The sequence below is a fragment of the Parasteatoda tepidariorum genome, chromosome 2 (assembly GCF_982258835.1).
Source record: "Parasteatoda tepidariorum strain Cologne lab strain chromosome 2, Ptep-v5.0, whole genome shotgun sequence".
Lineage (NCBI taxonomy): Eukaryota > Metazoa > Arthropoda > Arachnida > Araneae > Theridiidae > Parasteatoda > Parasteatoda tepidariorum.
This window is the reverse complement of record NC_141756.1, coordinates 91,357,392-91,368,019: the sequence shown is the minus strand read 5'-3', so window position 1 is coordinate 91,368,019 and position 10,628 is coordinate 91,357,392.

Below are 10,628 nucleotides of genomic sequence, written 5' to 3'. Positions count from 1 at the left end.
ATGAAGGAAATAAAAATATGACCACCGAAGCCGACTTCTTCAGGGGGTACTGGCCTCGGTAGCCATAAAAACAAAACCATTTCTAATTGAGAGAGAAGCTTTTGTTTTTATGGCTACCAAGGCCGGTACCCCCTGAAGACGTCGACTTCGGTGGTCATATTTTTATTTTTATTTTCTTCGTTTCCTTTATTGATACTTTTTTCTGAAATTTCTGCTGCTTTTTAGCACGTTTTTTTCAAAGAAGTTTTTTCTATTTAGAATTAAAAATATTTGTGTTTTCTTTTAGACTGTAAGAAAATTTTTTTTGTTGAAATTTCTAAAGCAAAACAAAATTGATAAATTTTTTTTTTGCTGTTACTTCTAATACACTGGATAATTTTATTTTTTCCTGTAAATTTTTTTTTTGTGATTTAGAGCTATTTGCATCTAAAAATTATTTTAATGCATTTAAATATTCATTTATTTCAGAGATGTATTGTGGTGTTTAATAGTTAAGCTTAATGTTATTTAATTATTTGCAATGTTTTATATAATGCAAAGCCTCATGTTTTAAGTTTTGCATTATAAAGATCTTCTACTGTAACTAATAATTACTCTTAATTTATTCCATATATATATGTATAAACAAGGTGTTTTTACCAAAGTATTTTTTAAATTGCTCATAATCTGTCTTTTCTTTAGTTTTCTTTTCTACATTAAGTTTTACAAAATGCAAGATAATTTCATAAATTTATACTTTTTCTCTGGCCTGTTAGTTTGTTGTATATTGCTGTTTTGTACACCTAAAGCTTTTAAAAATGCCAACAAATTTAAGGTTGATCTGCTTTTGTATTTCTCAAATTTCAGCTTATAATTTTGAGCTGTATTTGTAAAGTTTTTTTTAAAATCTATTATTATTAATTATATGGTTTAAGTTTTTGTTAAACTGAAAAGTCTTACAAGAAAGTCTATTAAGTTATTATTTAGACTTATATTATTTAGCTTTGTTTTTATCTTTGTAATTAAGGTAATCATTAAAGCTTCTTTTTAGAAAAAGCAGTGTTTACGTTATAATTTATTGTAAAAGAAAAAAAAATCTTACACAAAGCTTTGACTTATGCTCATATAACATTGTCTCTGTTTTCATAAAAGCAATGAAAGTGGAGATAAAAGTATTTATTTAAACTTGTTTATGTTTTGTTTGTTTTGTGTGATAGTTACCTTGTAAGATTTGTTTATTTCTTCAGTTCTCTGTTACATTTCATAGTATTTATGTTGAAAAATATTTATTTTGAAAAATTGTCTTTAAAATTAAAGTATTTATTTTCATTAATTGGAACAAAGTAGCTTTACTGTGTTATCCTTAGTAAATGTTTTGATATTTTTGTTTGTATGTTTTCATTGATGTCTGAATGTTTATAATCTACAAAAGAGAATGTTAAGGATTTTTAAACAATATTTTCTGACTTAATAATTAACCAACTAGAATGTCATTGTATTAAGGCCTGAAAATATCAATAATGCCAGGCTATATCCAACATGTCTGAAAAATACAGGCCCCAACATCTTTTCTGCTTGCATATAAATGAAAACCTATGAATGTAACTGTTGTTAATCTGTCGAAAAAAATGTCATTAATAAAATTAGATTTACATTGACACTTTTATTTTAAGCATAATTTAGCAAAAAAAGTGTAAAGTATTATAAACAAGAAATTTTTAGGTATTTATGGAGTTAATGTAGGGTATTATTATTAACAAAAAAGCAATATTATCATGATTTTTGTAAACAACTGGCAAGTGCATGCCCTTCAAATTTTGGTTTCAAAATTATAGCATAAACCTTAGGTTAATTAATTTCTTATGCACAGTGTTTGCGATAAACTTTTGAATTAATATATATATGTATTCTTTTTTTCCTGTCCCTTTGGTTTGATGTTTTTTCTCACCCATTATCTTGGCGATTTTCATCTAAATTTGAGAGGTATTAAAGGGTACTTCTGATTGAATATTTACAAACCCTATCGGAGGTGTACGTTTAAAAATTATATGTCTGATTGGTACCAACATAATTTTCAAGCCTCCTGTTGTATGTTTTCTAAGTTTTATTATCTCCAAGTTTACTAATCTTCTGAGAAAAAGCATGGTATTAAAGAAAATCTCAAGTTTCTAACTTTCTAACTTTCATTTTTATAAATTTTTTGTTATTACGCATATTAATATTAATTAGTGCAAATTGAATCTAAAAATATTTTAATCTATTGAATTGTTAATTATAGAAGTATGTTATCTGCGAATTTTTTTTATCTTTATTTTCTATTAAAATGAAATTTCGTAACAATATTTGATTCTTTATGATTAAAATGATTAAAATAGGCTTAGTCCTTTTGCCTATTTTTTAAAAAAAAAAGAATAGGCAAAGGGATGTACCCTATCTTACTGGTACATCATCGTGTTTCTTATTCAATTATTTAATTTTTGAATTCTCTTATGCTATGTACAATATTGTAAAAACTACATACATTAATTGTATTGATTTGCAGCTATTTTCTGGTTTAAAACTTTCTTGTGTATCATTATCAAACCGTTTCTTATATTTTGAACTAATATATTTTAGCAAGTTAATCTTTATTTTTCTTCAAACATATTTTTTATGCTTATAACTTATTTATTTATATTACTATTTATTTAGTTTAATGTTTTATTTATTAGAAAAAAAATGAAGCACGGGTCAATAAAAAAAGGACTAAGAATCTAAAAGTACACCTTAATTGTATTGCACAAGTAAGGATTTTTTTTTAAAACCATACACTGTGCTTTTTCACCAAATGGTTTTGTGTAGTCAAAAAATGAAAATACTTCATGTCTAGCTAAAATATTTTCTTAATCTATTAATATTAATAGGATCACTTGTGCAATACAATTAAGGTGTACTTTTAAAGAATCTAAAAGTACACCTTAATTGTATTGCACAAGTAAGGAGTTTTTTTTAAAACCATACAATGTGCTTTTTCACCAAATGGTTTTGTGTAGTCAAAAAATGAAAATACTTCATGTCTAGCTAAAATATTTTCTTAATCTATTAATATTAATTGGATCACCGACATTTAACCAAATTAATTTTTGTTTCTTAACTTGATTGTTTTATCAGTCTTTTTATATATTCAACTAAATATAGTTTATATTTAACAAACTATAGATGAGGTTTTATTAACAGTTTTTATTCTTCCGGTTTCTTAGTTGATAAGTTTACTTAGTTTCAAATCCCGTAAAATTCTATTCTTATACGTTAAATTTCCCCAAATGCAATGCTCCACATTTTTTTAATGTTTTTAAAACTTTTCACCTGGCCTTTTTTCCCCTCTCTATGTAATTAATTGTATTGCACAAGTAAGGAGTTTTTTTAAAACCATACAAAGTGCTTTTTCACCAAATGCTTTTGTGTAGTCAAAAAATGAAAATACTTCATGTCTAGCTAAAATATTTTCTTAATCTATTAATATTAATTGGATCACCGACATTTAACCAAATTAATTTTTGTTTCTTAACTTGATTGTTTTATCAGTCTTTTTATTAATTCAACTAAATATAGTTTATATTTATCAAACTATAGATGAGGCTCTATTAACAGTTTTTATTCTTCCGGTTTCTTAGTTGATAAGTTTACTATTACTATTCTTATATGTTAAATTTCCCCAAATGCAATGCTCCACTTTTTTTTAATGTTTTTAAAACTTTTCACCTGGCCTTTTTTCCCCTCTCTATGTAATTAAAAATCTAAATATAAATTCAGATTTAGAAATTTTTAAATATGAAATTTTCTAGTTATTTATTGATTTTTTTAAAGTAAAATTAGTTTATAAAAAAATAGATAAAATATCAAAACCAGCTCAGTAAAAATAATTTTTTTTCCTATTAAATTTACATACAAAAACTGTTTTCTTGGAGCAAAAATAGAAAAAAAATGTTTCTCTGGATTTTTTTTAATTAAAATATTAATAGCATAATTTTGTAAATGTTAACATTAAAAATTTTTCTAGAGACTAATTTAAAATTCTATTTCCTTGAACTATTAATTCAACTATTACAATGTGATAATTTGAGTTATAATTTTTATTATTTGCAAGGAATTATAAAAAAAAAAAAATATTAATAAATTCAAAAGTTTATTTTGAGTAATGCACATTTTCAAATAGATTTAAAAAATTTTTCTTATCATTTGAAATTGAAATTAAAATGTGTTATTGTCTTTATTTGTTTCCAAACTGTACTCCCCCCCCACAATTATTTGGATTACATTACAAATTAATGCTTGTAAGTTTTTAAAAAATTAAGTTTAATATTTTTATTTGGTTAAAATCAGTTAAAATATTGATTAGTTACATTCAATTTTAATAGTTATTTAAAGTACTTTTTATTCTTTTGTAGTTCTAGTTTCACTATTGTTGTTAGAAAGTTTTTTAAGACTAATTGCATATTTTGTATACATTTCTTTTGTTGCATAATTTTTGCTAACTTCTGATTACAAGTTTAATGATTTTAAATATTAATTTAATCACTTTTGCCTTATAAAAATAAAACAAAGCTGCATTCCTCATTCATTTTTTTAGATATTAATGCTTTTAATACTTGGCCTTTATTTTACAATGTTTATTTTTTTCTTCATAATTTTCAGCTCAGAATCTGAAAAAAAAAAAGCTTTAAAATTGATTACCATTTATCAAGTGTTTGAAATCGTATATAATTATTCAATAAATCGGAAATGAAAATTCAGTAACTAGTGAACAAAAAGTTGCAAAAAAATCTTAGGATTATTTCCTATGTTAATTAGTGATTTTATGGTTATGTTAGAATATAGGTATGCCAAAAGTATTTTTATTTTAAGTATCTATTTAGAATAAAAATACCTTTAACATATCATCTAAGAGTTCTTTTGAATATTAATACTTATCAATATTTTTTTAGGAGAAATTGTATATTACTATATGTAATTTTAAATACTATATTTGATTTGTATAATTATGAGTAGTATATGTTTTGCCAATTTAACTTTATTCATAAAATTTGATTATGATATTTTAACAATTCTTTATAGAAATATAAAATTAGATTCTACATTACTCTTTACCTAAAACATTGAAAGAAACTATAGTTGTTTTGATTTATGAAAAAAACTTATTCAATGTATTATTTTTTTTCAATTGTTGCTTTTAGTAAGTTTTAGTGTTGTTTACTTTTTTAAACGCTTTGTATTAGATAGCTTGAAAATTAAAACTGTTAATTAAACCTTACTGCAGTTTTAAGCTGCTTAAGAAATGTTTTAATACAGAAAAATACTGTTTATATGTCTTGCAGAGGAGAAAGCTGATGTAAATTAACGTGTAAATGGAAAGACACATAACTGAAAACTAGACAAATTAAAAGAATTAATTGTAAAAATAATAATAATAACAATAAAGTAATAGCGTTATTAATTTAACACTTTTATCTTTTTTTCTCGTTTATAACTTTGATTAATTTAAATCGACGAGGTTGCATGTAAATTTTATTTGTCTGAAATATTGAGAGGGATTTTTAGAGATTTTTAATTATTAAGAGAGACATATACTCATCATCCCTTCCCCCGCCCACGAAACTCATGCATTGCATAGATTAAAAATGATCTTAGATTGTAACTAACTACAAATTAATTGAGAAACTTATAAAAGGTGCTTTACTATATTTGACACTTCTTCCACAGGGTTGGAAAAATCACTTTCTTCTAAGGCAGTTTTTTCCAATGTGCAAGAAGCTTGCCATTCCTGTTTTAAAGCATCGATCATTAATCAGGAATTGTCTCATTTTTAATGTTGCATTTATGAGGCTGTTAAAAATGTCCCATTATATTCTTGAAACTGTTCAAACATATAATTTAATAATTAACTATGAATTTTTATAGTTTAGTTCACTATGGGTTAACCATGTACTTGTTTTCTTAAAGAAGTTAGTTTTTATTATTGCTGTTTAGTACGTTATTTTAACTTATTGGGACAGCCTTGGCCTGTCATGGGCTGTAGTGCCCAAGAAGAAGAATACATATGTTATTAGACTGAACTAGATGTATGCAATTGGATCTGTGGCCATGTTTATCGAGCTTATAGACTGTTGTATTTTATTGTTTGTTATTAGATATTGAAATAAAATATTTTATAACAACTGATTTATGTTTTTTTTAATTAATCCAGCTCTTGTTATTTGTGTGCCTCTGATCGTTTTAGCCCCTCCCCCTAATAAAAATATTTTACAAAGTGTAAATTGGAAATGAAGAAAAGAGAGTTTTTTTGTTGTATGCAATTTAAAAGCTGTAAAAGCAAAATAAAAAAAAAAAAGAAAGAAAAAAAGATACAAACAATTTTGAATTATGCATTTTTCCTTACAACAGTGTTCGAAATTGAAATTTAAAATTTGGTGTCATATATTTGGTATACTATGGTAAACTTACAGAATCACTTGATTTTCATATGAAAAAATCACCTAAATAAAAATTGATTAACCCTCTGTGTTTTTCAAGAATGCATAATCGATATGAAAATATCGATATTTCTCAATATATTTACGTATTGATTATTCAATATATTTATTTATAAAATATGTATTTAATATTCACTATGAAAAATAATAACTCTGTGTCGTTTTACATAGTCAATTAGCGTGTATTTTTTTAATTTTCGATTCTTAAAGAACAATAGGAATTATATTTTTAGTTGAGATATTTATGCAACAATCATTTTATTTATTGAAGATGCAATTAACCAAAAATATCTGAATTATTTTTGTTACTGTAAATTTTCATTTTAATTCGCTTCAAAAAGATAAGTCCGCCTTCATTCCATAATGTTCATTTCCTCTCATTTTGCATACAATAATAGTTTGCTCTTACTGCATTATTGAGCTGGCCGGGGGAGGTATACTTATGTAAATTTGAACATAGCTTTATGTTAAAATGAAATGAGTTTACATTGTAGTCTTTTGCTCGTTAAGCAATCGAAAATTGATGCTTTTAAGAAGTGTGGAAATTTGAAAGAGAAATAGCTTAACTTTTAAACAGATAGTTACAAACAAATTTCAGTAACTTATAAATGCTTTTAGCAGTTAAAAAAAAAAAAAAAGAAATGTCTGCCGGGGGGCCATGAAATTCGATACTCTGAGAAAAAAGAAGTATTGCTAAAGTCTGGAACAACCGCTTTACTTATATTTATTCTATTTGGTTATTTTGTTTTGTAACCAGCGATAAGCAGCCAAACAAATTCGGAGCTCGCAACTACCAATGTTCAACTCTTAAGCCTTGGAATTTTGAACCCAACCTAGAAGACAAGAGAACTCTTGGACCAAGCATTGGGTCAAACTAGACTTTATGGAGGACTTTTTTATGGAACTAACCTGCATTTTCGTTACATGAAGAGGAAGAACCGAAAACCTCCCATGGTTAGCCTGACTACAAAGGTACTTTAACCCTTGATACGTCAACCACTGAGGATATTTATCATCAGTACTGTGGTCGATGTGAGCCGGGGGCGGAATTCTTATCGATCAGCCATCTCTGGGGTTCGAATCCAGGTCATCTCATTGGGAGTCGAGCGCTCTATGCTATGAGTCACCACTGCTCTCCACTTATAACAACGGCTATACTATAACCGTTGTTGAACAGCTGACCGAAATTTCAGTTTACGACTACCAGTGTTCAACCTCGTATCCTTGTAATTTTGAACCCAAACCAGAAGACAAGAGAACTCCTGGATCAAGTAGTGGGAGAAATTTTGCCTTCGTGGAAGACTTTTTGTTAGAAATAAACCGCATTTGCGTTATATGGAGAGGAAAACCACGAAAATTCTCCACGGTTAGCCTGACGGCAAAGGGACTCTAACCCATGACCAGTCTACCACTGAAGATATTTTAAGGCGGCACTGTGGTCAGTACAATCTGGGTGCGGAATTCGAATCAATTAGCCATTGTCGGGATTCGAACCCGGTTCACCTCATTGGGAGGCGAGCTCTCTATCCTCTGAGCCACCATGGCTCCCACTCTAGCTTTAGACTAAAACCCTTCTCTTTCAAAATCTATGGTTCATGGAACGGTAAAAATGTTCAAAAATTTAATGTATTGAAAGAGGACAGCGCTCTCACAATTTAACTAAACTGATTGAATTGAGTTATCATGTTTTTAACTGGATTTTGAGCGCTTGTGGTGAGAGCTGTATTAAGTTCACCGAGCTTTGAGCTTTTGCCGTAAAAGCTGCATTGTAATGTAAGTTTACGGTTGTGTGTGTGGTCCCTCCTGTGCTGCTATTAACAGTAGCGTGCAGGTTCCCGTTGTGTGTAAATCAGACTGAGAAGCAACAGCGCAAGAACGTCACGCAGTCACAAATAGCAAGTCAACTGTTCGATGTGGACCATCCACCAAAGTGGCGTTACTTTCGAAGTAGGCGAGTTCGTATCACGTCTGGGTCACCAATGTGGAGAAGGAGCTATCGACAATGCCAACCTTCATCTAATAAAATGTACTCCAGGGTTGAATTGTTGGATATTAGGTATATCTCGGTGCTTGGCGCGAAGTGCCACTAACCAATTCGTCGATACTGGATAATTCTATGATTAAGTCATGAAATCCAAAACTTCTGAGATGTAAGAAGAATTTCTGAGTCATTGAAAGAGTAGGACACAAGTTGAAGTCTGGTGAACATCAAAGAGATGGGGAGATCCCTTTGAGTATACTTTGAGTATTATTTTCTGCACAATATAACTTGCCGCTTTTAAATGTTTTTCTTTAAAAAACAAATCAATGATTTTTAATTTATATGTTTACTAATAGTAAAATTTTTTTTTGCTGTATTATTATTTAGAGTGGTTTCTTATATAATTTATTTTGTATCTGTTGTCCGTTATTTGTTTCAAATGAAACATTGAATGCTTAATTTGGATGTATAATAGGCAACAGATATAAGCAAAACATGAACATATAACGAAGCAAAAACTTTTTTAATCGATCGAAATGCATATTCAATATGTATTTCAATCTATTAAAATAGTTTGTACTTCATTTGTGCAAACAATTGTTTTTATAGTAAGCAAAAGCTTTTTTATTTCAAAAATTAATCATTTATTCAAAATATTTGGCGAGATGTTTGGCAGTAGAAAAAAAAAATATCTCCAAAGAGAAATTCCACTTACCAAACTCTTTGTGAAACCTTAGATCTATTTAAACAGTTTTAGTTGAGCAAAGTCTTAGAATATCGGGTCGATATTCCTTGGAACTAAATTTGCTGACGAATGCGCCCCTTTGAACGGATGCCAATTTTATTTCTTTGATAGGGCAACACCTGGTTTGCATTCGATTGAACTTCTATCGTCCAAGCTTTCTGGAAAGTGCTGATGTGGCATTATCAAAGTATCATTTTGTAACGAAGGCGAAAAAAAGGTAGAAAGTTTTGAAACCTTTTTTTTTACAGGAATTATTTCTAAAATAGGGGAAAATATTTTTAAAATTAGCATTTCTAATTCATAAATAATTTCGATTTTTTGCTATATTGGGATTTTGAATACTTTTTTTTCTACAAAACCTCAGATTTATTTTTTTCAGAAGACTCACCAGTAGATAAAAAGGTACGTCTTAAAAAAAAGAAGAAACAAATCCAAAGCTTGGTAATTTTTTAAAATTTTTTTTAAATTTACTATTGGAGACCACACTGGTAGAAGAGACTCTGCAGCTCGGCAGCGGCCGCTGCAGAATAGCAAAAAATCTGCAGATTATTTTTCATCTTAGATTACCTGTTTTTTTTTTATTTATAATTTCTGTCTGATTGTGTTGGTAGATAAATTTGAACTCATGAAGATTGTGTTGCAGATTCAAGCAAAAAATTTTGCTACAGGAATGCCACTAAAAAACAATTCAAAAATTAATCTTAGATTACCTGCTTTTTTTTTCCTTTTCTTTTATAGTTTCTGTCTGACTGGGTTGGCAGATGAATTTTATTTTATAACCGTCGTTGAACAGCCGACCCAATTTCATGGGTTTACGACTACTTACGTTCAACTCTGTAGCCGATCAGTACCCCCAGAGGTTTTGATTTGTTGTGGGAACATGGAGGACTTTGAGACTTGACAGATTTAACGTGCATCAGTCACCATTTACTACACGGAGAGTCTTCGGCCGGCGAGGATCGAACCCACGACCTCTTGGATATGGGCCCAGCGCCCTACCGACCAGGCTATCCCGGCCTTGGCAGATGAATTTGAACTCATTAAGAATGCGTTGCAGATAAATACAAAATAATAATAATAATAACTAGTGGACTGCACCCCCTGCTCGCTAACGCTCGCCAACCCCAGAAAATTGCTACGCAATCTTATATGGTTTACTTCGCAAACCAAGCTCGCTTCGCTTGCTACTAACTTAGAATTTTGTGCATTTGCAATGTACCTAAGCATTCAAAACAATCATTCAAATCCATAAAACAACTTTTTTTTAAAAAAAAATTACATCCTTTTAGTAAATACTAAGTCATTAAAATAAATTTGAATTCAAATAAATGAGATCAAATTCGTTAAATCTATTAAAAATGTTCTATAGTATAAAATCATAAGATAAAGTTTCTAAAACTGATATCTCTTTAAA